General features: G+C 39.6%; 1 protein-coding gene and 1 long non-coding RNA gene across 4 annotated transcripts in view; both read left to right on the forward strand.

Moving 5' to 3' along the window:
- The window catches only part of plppr2a (phospholipid phosphatase related 2a), a 77,709-nt gene that overhangs the window by 49,053 nt on the left and 14,402 nt on the right, over positions 1-14,254 (forward strand). The gene's annotated exons all lie outside the window — the stretch shown is intronic.
- Positions 967-12,406, forward strand: LOC114468590 (uncharacterized). The gene is made up of 3 exons (XR_003674655.1): positions 967-1,035; positions 1,427-1,436; positions 12,315-12,406. It is a non-coding gene; the product is annotated as an uncharacterized LOC114468590 (long non-coding RNA).

Raw genomic sequence — 14,254 nt, forward strand, 5'->3', positions numbered from 1 at the left:
ATAAACATTTTAAAGCACAAATTACAACAATAAAGCAAACAAATCTGTGGCTTTACCTCTTCAACATTGGGGATGGGTATACTACTATACTACGACTCTTATCAATCTGGTACTTTATCAATACCTTCCTTTTTTAAAATCAATTGGAAAAAAATGAACATCAATCTGTTAATTTTTGAACATTTTTAACAATATGACCCACAAAATAAATGAAAAATACAAAATAAATAGTTCTAAATAAAACACTATAAATGTATAAATAAAAAATACTTTATAAATAACTTTTTTATATTAACAAAACACTAAACCAACTATCTAATTAATACAAATATTCAAATCAAGCATATCAAACAACTTAACAATGAAAAATTGTGCAAAAGGAGAATTAGTGAGCTGCGCCTCTGATGGCTGCGGCTGCACTGGCAGCTACCATACGTTTTAGCTGTAAGATAATATATGATCGCAAGTCACTACTCGAACTAACTACTAGAACAAAAGACCACAGCACACACACCAGGCCATTATGTTCAAAGAGGGAAAAGTCAACAACTCAGTAAACTCTGCCTTTTTCCACTGCTTTGAGTCACAAAATAAACACAGATCTCTATAACAAGAGCCCACGTGAAACTACAGGCTGAGGTAAATCCACTGATATACAGGATGTGTATGTTACGTACCGAATACAACACCACGAAATAAAAAAAATACGTTACGCATGGCACAACAGAAACGATATGTGTTTATTTAAAGCCAAATTGCAACACTTTGTTATCAAGATAAGACTAATAATGATTGGAATCAATTTGACTGACATATTACAGTTACACACTTGTTTCCAAACTTGTGGAAAACTTTGGCACAGTTGTGGCAAAGTGGGCTTTGAACTTTTTTGTACAGAAAGCTATGTATCTTTGGGTTATTGTTTATTATTATCACCAAACTTGCTGCAGTTGATATCCATACATTAGTTCAATTATTCCTGCTTTTTTAGCCTTCCCTAATGAGAATTGACTTTATATTTGATTTAAATCTCTAGTTATTTTTTGGGGCGGACTACAGATTTTTGTATTTAAAACATGATTTATTTTCACTCAATATCATATATTTGCAAATTTTCACATCATGTGTAAGCACTAAGGGTCCTACTTCAATCTGAACAATAATTACCCATGTAGGTCATGTAGAAACTTAGAAAAACATTATTTGTTATGGGTATGTGATTTTTGGAGAAAATTGGCTGGGGCTTAGAGGACATTTACAGTTAGGTTTGTGATTTTATATTCTCATATCATGTTAAAAAAAACAACTACACAATTATAATTTCAGCATGTATGCTGCCAGTCCATGTTAATGAGACAGATGGCAGGGTGGTCTTCATGCTGATACAAACACTACTGCGCATTAGAGCATATGTGAGGGCTAAAAGCTATTTTTGGGTTATGTGTCTCTGACTCCTGCTCCTGAAGCTAAAGCTGTAAATTAAACATGTTAAATAAATGAGACAAAAGGTCGTAGGATTTCAGGACAGGGGAGATCAAATGTGTAAATATGGTTAATCCCTCATTGCAAGAGAGGTTATGAAGTGATGAGGTAAAGGGTCAGTAGTGTTGATATCTCATACATAAATCTAACAGATTACCAGTTTGTGATGGTGATCATTATGTCTGCATAAACTTGTATAATTACATAAATCTGGTCCTTGTATCATCAGTATTCTCCCTGTTGATTCTGTTGCCCTCCCATCCATCACCACTGCTCCCTCTGTCACTCTCTGTAGTCGAACCCTCTGCTGTGCTCGTTGCTCCACGAAGCCTCAGGTGGTTTTTGCATCAGCCGACTGATTATGCAGAGAACGCAGCTTCAGAGATAGACTTTGTGTTATCCGTCTGAAGTCGCCCCTTTCCTGTGAAATACGATTAAACTGAGCATTTGTTGACTTTTCTGCCTCTTAGCCTTGAAAGATTTTTCACTCAGGTCGAGAGCAGAGATGTTCTGTGGTTCCTGTGTCGCCTGTGGACTATCATGCTTCACACAGACAGAATTCTCATTCTGCATTCACAGCAGGAGCTTCTACAGATCAAAAACTCTGGAACCCTTTTTTTCTCTTTGATCATTGACAAGCTCTGACAATTTATCTGAAGAAAAATTCAGATTAAGGAAAAGATAAGAAGTGCCACTGATTGACGAGGCAAAACCTTTCCCATTGAAGCTTCCTGATAAAAATAGTTCATTCATCTTCTGACATGGTTTTTCCATTTCTGGGTTGAAGGATCTTTCTTTAGTCAATGTTATGAATCTGCCTTGTTTTATTTGTAGCGTTTGGTTCTATTACATAATATTTTGTTAGATGCTTCACTATGGGGATGTATCTTCACCTGGTCACATATCTGGACGATTGACTACTCTTGGCACAATCGGAGACGGAGGCCAGAGCGCACACGCATATTGTGTTACATCACCTATCCGATCAAGGGTTCATGATAATCGCGAAAAAGAGCATGTTGTCCCCTACCCAGGAAATAATCTTCCTGAGACTGTCTCTGCACTCGGTGGAGCGGGTGAGGACGTTCAGGGCATGCCTCGCGCTATTTCGACCAAGCAAACCTGTTCAATTCAGATTTTGTCTTCGGTTACTCGGGTTGATGGCTTTGACCATCCTCGCTGTCCTCCACATCCAGCTGTGGGTGGCTTCACATGGGCTGAGTCCTGTGAGTCATGGCGCAAGGAGAGTGTTGATTATGCCAGTGTGCGGCACGGCTGTGCGCCTCTGAACCTATGGGCACCGTTATGTTCAGAAAGGTGGTCTCCACAGACGTCAGCCTGACGGGCTCGGGTGAGGTCCACCACAACCATGGCGTACGTCAATCGCCAGGGCAGGGTGCATTCTCGCTGGTTACATTTTCTGGCACGCAAACTGATCCTGTAGAGTTGTAATCGTCTCCTCTCATTGCGGGTGACGCACGTCCCGGGGATGCTGATCATGGGCGCAGACCTGTTGTCCAGGGGTGCGGCGATATACAAGGAATGGAGGTTAGAACCCCAGGTGGTGCAACTGTTGTGGGCCCATTACAGACGGTGGACCCCCTCGGAGTAGACACACTAGCGCACGATTGGCCGCGCGTGCTTCTTTACGCATTCCCCTCGTTGGCCCTGACACCCCCTATTCTGTCCAGGGTGAGGGAGCACGGCCATGCACTGATCCTGGTGGCTCCACATTGGGCTGCCATGCACTAGCTGGCGGAAATTTACCAGTTGCTGCGTGCTCGTCCCTGGCAGCTCCCGCTGCAGCATGCAAGGGGTACAATTTTTCACCCACACCCAAGCACCTGGGTGCTGTGGGCTTGGCCCCTGAGTGGCTCAATCTGTCAGCCATGGGACTCTCACAGAGCGTGATTTCTACTATACAGAGTGCTCAAGTATCCTTCACTAGATTTCTTTATGATTGCAAGTGGAGAATATTTGAGGGATGGTGTCTCCAGACACATCCCCTTTCAGTGCCCGGTGGGAGTGATTTTGTCATTCCTGCAGGACCTGATTGAGCGCAAAGCCTTTTCCAGTGTGAAAGCTCTTACCCGTGTCCAGACCACTGATAGCACCGTGGGATCTGGCTGTGGTTCTGGAGGGACTTAAACGTCCTCCTTTTGAACTGCTGGGGGAGACGGGCCTGAAGTTTTCCTCTTTGAAGGCTGTGTTGTTACTGGCTCTGGCATCAGCTAGGTGAGTCAGTGACATCCATGCGTTTTCATCCATGCGCTCAGCTCTTCCTGGGCGATGTGAGGATCATTTTCAAGCCCAACCCAGCCTTTGTGCCAGAGGTAGTGGGCTCATGTTCTCCCATTGACCTGTTGGTCTGCCGGTTTGTGCGGTGTACACTTATATGAACATGAGCAAGGAGCCTCAGGAGGAGCAATCAGCTGTTAGTCTCCTGGGCTAATCCCTGTAAGGGGAAGCCTGTTACTTAGCAACACCTGTCAGACTGGGTTGTGGAGGCTATTATCTGGGTCTGCGGCTGCCTAAGAGTCTGCACGCACACTCGACTCAGGATCGCGCCACATCCTGGGCTTTGTTCAGGGGAGTGTCAGTCCAGGACATTTGTGCGGCGACGAGTTGGATTTCGCCCCTCACGTTTGTCCGCTTTTACATGCTAGACGTTTAGCTACCACATCCCATAGTGAGACATCTCATGAAATATTATGAAATAGAACTTTAGGTTATTTACATAACCCCGGTTCTATGAGTAATATGAGTGAGATGTCTCTCCAGACAACCCTTCTTGCTCGAACGAGTAAGAAGAGGTGCTTATTTTGAATGAAGAGTGTCTGTCTGCCTACTCCTTTTATAGGAGGTAGGAGTGTCACTGGCGGACAGACAGATTGAGAAATTCCTTCTGAGGGCTGCAGGTGGAGGATGCATCCCCATAGTGAGACATATCACTCATATTGCTCATAGAACCGGGGTTATGTAAATAACCTAAAGTTTCCAGTTGGTCTTGTCTTCATGTGTTTTTCTGTGCTTTCAGGTATACCTGCTTGTGGTCTTAGTTCACACCCTGTCTTATCAGTGTGTGTGTGTGTGTGTGTGCTGAGATGACCTGTGTTTCACTCAGGTATAAAGCATTTCCCAATTAGCCTCTGTCACTCTTTAGTTGAGTGTTTTGACACAGAATGGCGACAGTCAGTCAGACAGTGTGTTTGTTTTTGTTCTATCTTGGAATCATTTTTGCAGAATTTTTGAAATTTCACCTATGATGAGAGAATTAGCATTTTTTTTTTTAAAATAATATGCATTCAAATAAATAATGATGGATTTTCATAATTTTCATCTTATGAAATTAGGTCAATGCAATGGTCTAATGATTAGGACCTCCTCTGATTTTGTATCTTAGGTTTTCTGGAGTCTCTAATTTGCTAGTAGGAGTTAATGAGTATGTGGCTATGATTGGCTGTTGTGTTGGAGACAGATTGATGTCTTCCCTAGGGTGTACCCCCGCCTTGTGTCGGTGTAAGCTCTGATAGACACCAGTATACCGCCACACACAGTAAAGGCCAAAGTGAGTACAAAAGACAAGCCTGAAAACAATTTTAACAGATTCAATTATTTGGTCTTCTCTTCTGTAGCCAAAGGGTTGAAGAGACTGGCCTCAAATTACAGAGATTCTCACTCAGTGCTGTGGAAATTTAGAATATGTTTAGAGAAAGAAAAAACTGCTACTTGTTGTAACATAACTTGTATATTTACCAGACAAGAATGCATTGAGAGCTTGTAAAAGGGTTTTGTGACAAACTTGAATAACAAAAAGGATCGTGCAGGGATAGATATTATACATACACATAGAAATGGATATTCTAGGAGCATGACTGAGCAGCAAAAATGGATCTTCAAACAGAGCCAGATAAAGAGAGGAGAAAGGCAGTAACGGAAGGAGCGCTTATCCTTCCAGTCTGCAAATGTACATGAAAAGAAAGGATAATTTGCACAGAAAGGAATTAGTAAGGCTGATAGACATTATTCATGGTCTGTGCTCCGTTTAAAAACAGCATGTGTTTTAGGAGATTTTAGATTGCTTTAACAAAAAGTCTGCACGTGGAATCACTTCACAACAGTAGCATGTTTGGATAAACTGGTTGCCATACCAGGTTTGTGGATGCTGTAAGATTTGTGCAGCTTTCCATTGCTGTACGTTTCATTTAGGTTATATTTATTCACTCTGTGGCAAAAATAGAAAATAAAAATACCATGATCTCTTCTTACTTAACCACATAACTCATTCAGCTGTTTTTGAATGGCTCTCCCCCTCTTATTATTTTGTCTGTAATTTTAAGGCAATGGTTTCCTGTCGCTGCAGGTTTCAAACCTTTGGTGAGAGGCACATGTTGGTATAAGTGGCAGTAATCCTTATTGGTTAAGACAAGTGCAGCATCTAATCCCAAACTGCAGGACAGAGACTGAGTTTATTCACCGGTGTTGGGGAGAAATGAGAATTGGGCCAGATTGCTGGTCCAAACGGGTTGAATAAAAACTCAAAATTAATTACAGTAACAAGCATAAATGTTTCCATTTGATGCATATTACATGATTTTAGCTTGAAGCTAATAGGCATCTGCAGTCCCATAGAAAGTGTACTTTCACACCTGCCCCAAAAAGTTAATTTCCCAAGACACAATGCGAAAAGTGTAAATGTAACCCCAGCCTCATCAAACATCAAAGGTCAAGAAATAAACCATCAGACACAGGGAATGTAAATCAGATGAAGACAGGAGGCCTCATGGATCAATAAATCAAAAATAATTTCATCAGAAAAGATGTAAAAGATTGAAATTGTGGCTCAAAAGTTTGTTTTTATCTCCACTGTGAACACAGTTTATTGACATTGTTGGAAACGTTTGGTGAATTGCATTGTGCAGTGATGTGCCGTGAGCACTACGGTTGGGTAGGCAGGGCGTTGCAAATCGGGACCACCAATGTCGACACCAATGACAATTTCATATGTTTCGGCTGGCAACAAAATAAACATGATAAAACACCATTAAAAAAACAAACAATTATTTGATATAGCCTCCATACTCTCCCAACAAGATATATCATGACATGGCAGCAGCGCATCCTTTGTTTGTTTTGGAAACACAGAAACACGGTGAAAATGACAAGAACAACAACTCACAACAGCCTCAGTGAGCACAAACACATATAAACACGCTATGGGAACAGAGGCAGAGCAGCCATGTCCTTTTGGGAGAGGGTGTGGCCTCCTCCTGCCTTACAGCGGAGTGAGATTGTGCAGCGTCTGTGCCGTACCAGGTTTTTAGTCATTTAGGCCATGAAATGCACAAAATGCTGACACTTTCAAACTTATAGGTCGGAATATTGTCGGAAATTGAAAATTAATACATTTATAATTATTTTAAAATTTAAAACTAATAATCAAAATATCAATTCACCCTTGGGTAGGCACTGCCTACCCTGACTGCCGTCACTGGCATTGTGGGATGTGGAGTCCTGTAGACGGATGCATAGAAGTGTTTTTATTTCATTCTTACTTATATTTGCCCCAAAACTCCCAAAGACTTTGAAAACATTTACGTTGTCCTACTGTATGTGGTTTGCTCCAATAAGCTTAACATGACACACCAGAAACATACTGTAATGATTCTTTCCCACAACCGATCTTTCTCCAAGCCAAACATTTCATGAGTTCTAACAAAGCACCAAAATAAGCGCACACGCAGACGTACTTTTGCCAATCACAAGTAAAAGTGTTTGTGTGCATCACTCTTTGGAATTTAACTGAACTTCTCCAACAAAGTGTTGATTTACTTCACCATCACTTGGATCAGTGGAGACATATTTCATATCTGCATCAGATTCTGACCACAATCACTGTGCTGAACTCCTACTGAGAGCTATTTGATCGAACCCAGGGTTGGGCTTAATTTGATCTTTTTAACGTGGACTCAAACGCTGCACAGTGAATGAACGTCAGGTAATGTTTCAAGATCGGCTTTATTCTGGTTCAGCCTGTATTCTGAAGGCTACGGGCTGGGTCTAACTTTGTAGTTCCGATTAAAACTAGCGTCTGAGGCTCTGCAACCCCTGTTTACACCAGTGGGCGTGTACTGTAACTGTTCCCACTCAAACTTTCTTGAAGCCAAAATATGTCGCTTAGGGGCGCTTCCATCTTGCAAATTTGGCATCATTTGGAGCCAGAGTCTACAGTAGGGTCTGGTGGGAGGAGCCCTGGTAACACGCCCCACCCATTTAGTGTACTGCCCTGATGACTTAAGCAGCCCAGCTACGACAAGAACATGCGTATCTTTCCCACTGGAAATACTACCAACGTCTTGTTCAGATCACAGAGGTTAGTACTAAACCACCATATATTTACACTCTAATATTTAGTTAAATGGCGTCTCAGCTTTCCTTCACGACGTAACTATTATTCCCAAAGAGAGCTATGCAAGATCAACGGCTGTCAATCATAATCACATATGATGTAAAATCCTGTTTTTCAACCTCAAATAACTTATTTAAAACAAACTTTACAGAACAATGAGCACTTGAACACAATGTAGGGTGATAATAACTAATGATCACAGCAGAGTTTAGGTTTGGAAAATAATTATGTGACGAGTATTTTAACATTACAGTTTCACCCACATCCCATCTGTTAATATTTATGACCTATACTGCAGCCAGTCAGCAGGGGGAGCTCTAAAAATAAAAGCTTCACTTTTGGAGGAGCTTGTCCCGTCCATTCTTTTTACAGTCAATGGTTTACATGGACAAGGAGGGGGTAACGTTTTGAAAAACTTCCACTCTGGAGCCCGTTTTTATAAAGTTTCATTTTCAATCACCAAAACGTTGTTGCCGTGTAAATGAATCACCAAAATGTAACAAAAAACGTTCTCGTGTAAACAGGGCCGTAGAGTTTTGGTCATGAAGTTTGATATTTACAATTGTCGGCCGGACTCATTTTGGGGGCCAATCATCAGGACAAATGCACTTTTAACACACTTCAGACCACATTTAAATTTTATGGGATAATCTTACATGATTTAAAATTGATTGTCTTTTTGTGTATACCCACTTATGATGAGCCGTAGAATAAACTAAACATTTTGGGGTTTATTTCTACACCTCAACAGCAATTATGTTTTCATTACCATGTGTGTTAATTTATTTCTAAAAGAAGCTTTCTCTGCCACTACACAGTATATGCTAATTAACATTTGGCAACTAGAAAAAGCAAACGATATATACTGTATATATATATATATATATATATATATATATATATATATATATATTTGCTTCAAGAAAAAATTTCAACACTGTGTTTGATTGACTTTACTTGTATTTTGCCTTCTCTCCCACTGACATCATTGTCAACGCAACATATGTCATCAATCAGCTGGAATGAAAACTGCATGAAACGTTGAAGCAGGAGCTAAAAGTAACTTTCTTTCTCCAGAAACTACAGGGGACATATTAGAGTATGGGCTGCCTTTTAATTCACAGGTTTGGAATAAACATTACATGAAGAAACAATACACTGAAAAATGTTATTTGTGGACACATGCTCATCTTTATTCATTTTCTTGTAATCATCCTTTATTTACCTCCTGGAGTTCTGTGTATTCACAGGTTTTGACAATTACATTATATTTGTCATCCATTTAACAACCAATTATATCTTCTTCTGCTGTTCGAAAGCTTTCTGTTCATCAAGAGTGTTGTTGTGAATGCACATTCACATCTGACTAATACATCCACTGACACAGATCAAGATCTGATTACTTACGACACACAGAGCAGAGACTTCCAGCCGCTTTGTTCAACACAGAAAAGTGGATTTTGGAGTCATTTTTGCTACGTGTGTAGACGTGCTGCCTTTTAAATTATAAAGGTTACAATTATCAGCTATTCTTCTGTTTAGAACAGAATCTTTTAAGAAATTCACCACTACAGCAGGGATAGAATTTATAGATTTTTGCTGAAAAAATGTGCCACAATATTCACATGAATGGCCTCCACACATGTCTCCCAATTCCCTTTTCCTGTCTCTACCTTACAAAATACATTCCTCTCTTATCTCATGACACTTCAATTTGCCTTCACTCTTGCGGTTAGTTTCACGCTTGCTGTTGACACCTGGAAGGTGACAGACTTGGTTTCAGAGTTGAGGCAGAATGTGAAGCAAAATTACCGAGTAGCATCTGCTGGAGTTCACAAGTAAAGAAAAAAAAAAACAATGTTTAAAAAAGTTTGTGGGTTTGATTTAATTTTCTCTAAGGGAAGCTTTCCCTAAAGCATGGACGTCAGTGTTTCCTCCCTTGTTTCTAAATGGATTATCAGAATGAAGTGTGTGTCTGTGATTGGATTATCAACATTCTCAGCTGTAAAACTAATTCAAAATAACACATTATCTCTGCCAATCCATGGAAAATTCCATCAAATTTTGGAGGTGATTTGAATCATTGTAAAGATTCAGAATCAGTTTCAGAAATAAAAAAAATATCTCATCTCTACCCATTAGTAAAAAATAAAAATAATTATAATATTTTCACAGTTGAGTGACTGATCTGTATGAAACTTCTGTCAGTTAGGTCGGGTTGGTTCCTCAATTTCCCCATCGAGTTTCATCCAGATCAAATCTGGATTGCGCCTTTCATTGTGATTTTCAAAAGGGAAAAAATTGGATGCCCCTCCAGTTGGACCTACTGTATCGTTATTAATGGGGATATACATTTCTTCCAAGCCTTTAAAGTTTGAATGATCATGGTACCATAATTAGGATCACTGATCCAGAGAAGTTCCAAACCTGGCAAAGATGGTATATTGTGCTTGGCGGAGTCTCTCAGTGCACTTTGGAATAAACACATACTGTAACCCTAAAGATTGTAGCTTTGATTGAGTACAAAATGTCTAAGCTTTACTAACTCAGAGATTTTGAAAATATTGACTCCTGCCGATAAAAGTATCTAACGTGACTCTTGTGGCAAGGCCTACAGCAACAACAAAAAAACAAAACAAAAAAAAAAACACGCACAATAAAACCCCACAATATCCTCATTTCATTCATGCTGCTTGGAACAAATTTCAATCTACCTTTACCTTGATCCGAACCTTAGTAAGAAACCATAAAACTCAGTCCTAAACTCGAACCACCAAACACTGAACCCTAAACAATAAACATTATTCAAAATCCTAACCCGAGTATTACAGAAACTATCAAACCCAGGGCTTAAAACCTAACTGGACTTAAAGTTTGTTATGGCTAGCGCACAATTAATTCCAATTGAAATATATCTGTTTGAATTTTGTTTTAAGCTGCACAAAAAAGAGGAAAATAATACTAGCACACAAAACAATAGATTCATTACAGTCACAATTCCACGACCCCCTTGTGAGATCATGTTAGCAAGGCAGACGATCTTCACCAAACAGAAGATCAGAATAATCAGAGCTGAGCAGAAGTACATGGAAGGACTGCAGCCAAATCCACATTTCTTTTATAAAACCTCATTTCTTTATCAGTGATTGTGAAAGCAACACACATACACAAACCTTTTTAATGGCTCAATCTGATATTTTCTACAACTTGAACTGGAATGGTAAAGTCTGGCAATGCTTGTTTGCATTCTTCTTGCACCCATGAATGTTCTGTCTAAACAGACACATTTGATAATAATTGTTCAAAGTCTGCATCAAAAAGTGATGGACGGGTCTAATAGAAAAATCAGCTGTCCCTAATGAAACAGCCTTTATGCTGTTTTTTAAATATATGCTATTATTAGTGGTGGGAATAGATTGAAAAAAATAATCTAATTACTAAGACACTGAAATAAATTCATCTAAATTAATCGCCTAACAATTATTGACTCAAGAAGCAACATTTTTTCAATAGCTCTACAACCCCACCAGACCGGCTCCTGCCTTCGTGACTCTCACAGGTCTAAATGTTGTAAAGAATGAATGAAATCACACATTTTATAACTCTCTGTAATCCCAAGAAACTGCTACATAAAACTACAGGCCAAGCTGGCTCTACTGATATACAGGTTGGGTATGTTACATTTCAAACAACGCCACAAAATCAGAAAATGCACCGCAGCAAAAGTCAGCAATGGTGACAAATAGTTTCTTGCCTTTGTTGTTTCTTATCAAAATTTGCTCCACTGTGCATAAAACTTCATATATATTCGATAAATCCAAATTGTGCATTGCCAACACAGACATTTGGCCATTCCTCAGTCAAGAAATCCATCCAATGAGTGCACAGCGCTCATATGTAAAATGTAAAATAGAAGGTCCCCCATTTATCCAGCTCTTCACCAGGGCTAAACCTTGGTCCCATAGTGTTTGATATCACTGAATTCTCCTGGTTCTGAGCTTTACAATGCTGTGTCAAGCATTCTGATTGGTCAAAGCATTGGTGAATAAGACCCACGCGCAACTGCATTAAAGAGTGGAATGAAAAATAGCCATTACGCCTGGTACAGCATGTACCAGGCGTAATGGCAAATGCACCATCTAGTGGTCAATTGGGATGGATTGGAATCAATTTGACTGACATATTGCCGTTACACTTGTTCCCAAACTTGTGGGAAAATTTGGCATCACTTTGGCAAAGTGGGCTTCCACCTGAACTTTTTTCCTTTTTTTTTTACATGTGTATCTTTGGCCTATCATTTATTGTTATCACCAAATGTGCTTCCGTTGATGTCCATACATTAGTTCAATTATTTGTGCCTTTGTAGCTTACTACTCTACTGAGAATTGGATTTATATTTGATGTAAATCTCTGTTTTTTCTAGGCGGACTACAGATTTCTGTATTTAAAACAAGATTTATTGTCATTCAGTATCACATATTTCCAAAATGTCACATCATCTGTAACCACTAAGGGCCCTACTTTAATCTGAAAGAAAGATTAGTCATGTAAAAGCTTTGAAAAACGTTGTTTGTTATGGGTATGTGATTGTGTGTGAAAAGAAGATGGCGGTTAACAGATAACATTTTTCAAAGCTTCAACAAGCCCATTAAACAACAATGGGCTTGAAATGATGTGTATTCATCAGTGAGTGCTAACATAATATGCAATATGAATGAAGAATAATATGATTGCATTATTCACAAAGTACACACTTAAATTTAGGTAAGCTATATTCATGCTTTTCCAGATTATTTTGTAAACTTTCTAAAACAAATAATTTTTTGCGTATCATAATAAATAACAGCACTGAGCTGAACACTGCACTGCTAGCATTGTCCTTGCCACCTGCATTGTGTTTAGCATTCAGGTCCTAGCAGAGGGTGGAAGAGCTTCAGTGATCGGCCAACTCTTTCTGGGCTTTCTTTTTCCATCTGGTGTTTTTTTAACGCCCACGAAGCACAGCAACAACTTCTCCTCAGGTTCAGCCGTTTCTTGTGTTGTGGTCTGTACATCAGTACTATGGGCATACTGGAAACTTGTGAAATGAGAAAGGTTCCGCACTGTTTGGAGTGTGAAAAAAAAGCAATTAACTGCGTTAATTTTTTGGGGCATTATTTTTCTGTAATGAACAATTACAATTAATTCGATAAAGTTCCAGCCCTATCTACATGCAGTGTAACAGTACTCATTACATTTCTGGTTTTAGGTGACTGATTGAACCACATTAGCTTGGATGTCACAGTAATATTGCCGGTCTAAGGGATACCATGGAACACCCAGTGGGGTGTGTGCTCCCCTAATAGCAGAAATCACAGGGATGGGCATGCACTTCACAGCACTTCTGCACTGGCAGGCCTCCTGCATACTATTAACTCATTTAAATGGTCTGAAGTTAGAAAATGGTTAGCAGCATGAGACTCAACAGACACACTTGTTGTTGGTTTCATTAAATCAGTCAAAGAAAAAACACTGGCATTGTTAACCACAACTAGAAAGCGATGTTCAGCATTTGGAAAAGGAAAAACATCTTAAGCCCTGTTAAAGCAGGTTCCACTGTTGGCAATCAGACAATGGAGATCATGAGTATGAATTATTGAGGAGCACTTGTGGAGAGAATTTGTTTGCAGCTTTGTGTTTTCAGACTCTTTATCGATGGTTTAACCAATAAATTTCATTCCGGGTTCATCATTTTGAAGAGGCACCAGCTTCAGACTGTGAACAGTAGAAGAAATGAACTTGCCAACACGTTTTCATTGTCTCTCAGCTACATTTTATTATCTATGGCAGACAAAATGACTTTGGATTGGTCATATAATACTGATTGGAATTTAAGTCATCACCAAACGTAGAAATGATCCAAAAACAAAAATATACACAAACCTAGAAAACAACTGCATTAGAGCAATGCAGCACTTTTACAGAATACAATGCAAGTGCACCAGGCAACTAGGAGAGCCCGACTTTAGGGGATCGACCAAGTCCCGTGGGATTTGTGCTTCGGTTTAACTGGAGACTGGTTTAACTGAAAAGTGAACTGGAGACTATCTGGTGTCTGACTTCCATTAGCGTGATAATTAAGTGCATGCAGTGCAGACGTAGCACATGCAACACACTGCACTGAAACTGAAAGTGAAACAGCACTGTCAGCTATCTTTTTCTTGACCTTTTGGTTGAGTGACAAAACATGCAAAACTTGTGGATGCTACATTTTACTTTATAAAAATAATCAACTAAAGCATCCCTTGCCTTTAGAGGTTTCTGATTTTAAAAAGTCCATTACATTACCAAAGCTTGGTTGTTTTCTTCTTTCTCATGTCTCGT

This window comes from Gouania willdenowi, chromosome 8, assembly GCF_900634775.1.
Source record: "Gouania willdenowi chromosome 8, fGouWil2.1, whole genome shotgun sequence".
NCBI classification, from domain to species: Eukaryota; Metazoa; Chordata; class Actinopteri; order Blenniiformes; family Gobiesocidae; genus Gouania; species Gouania willdenowi.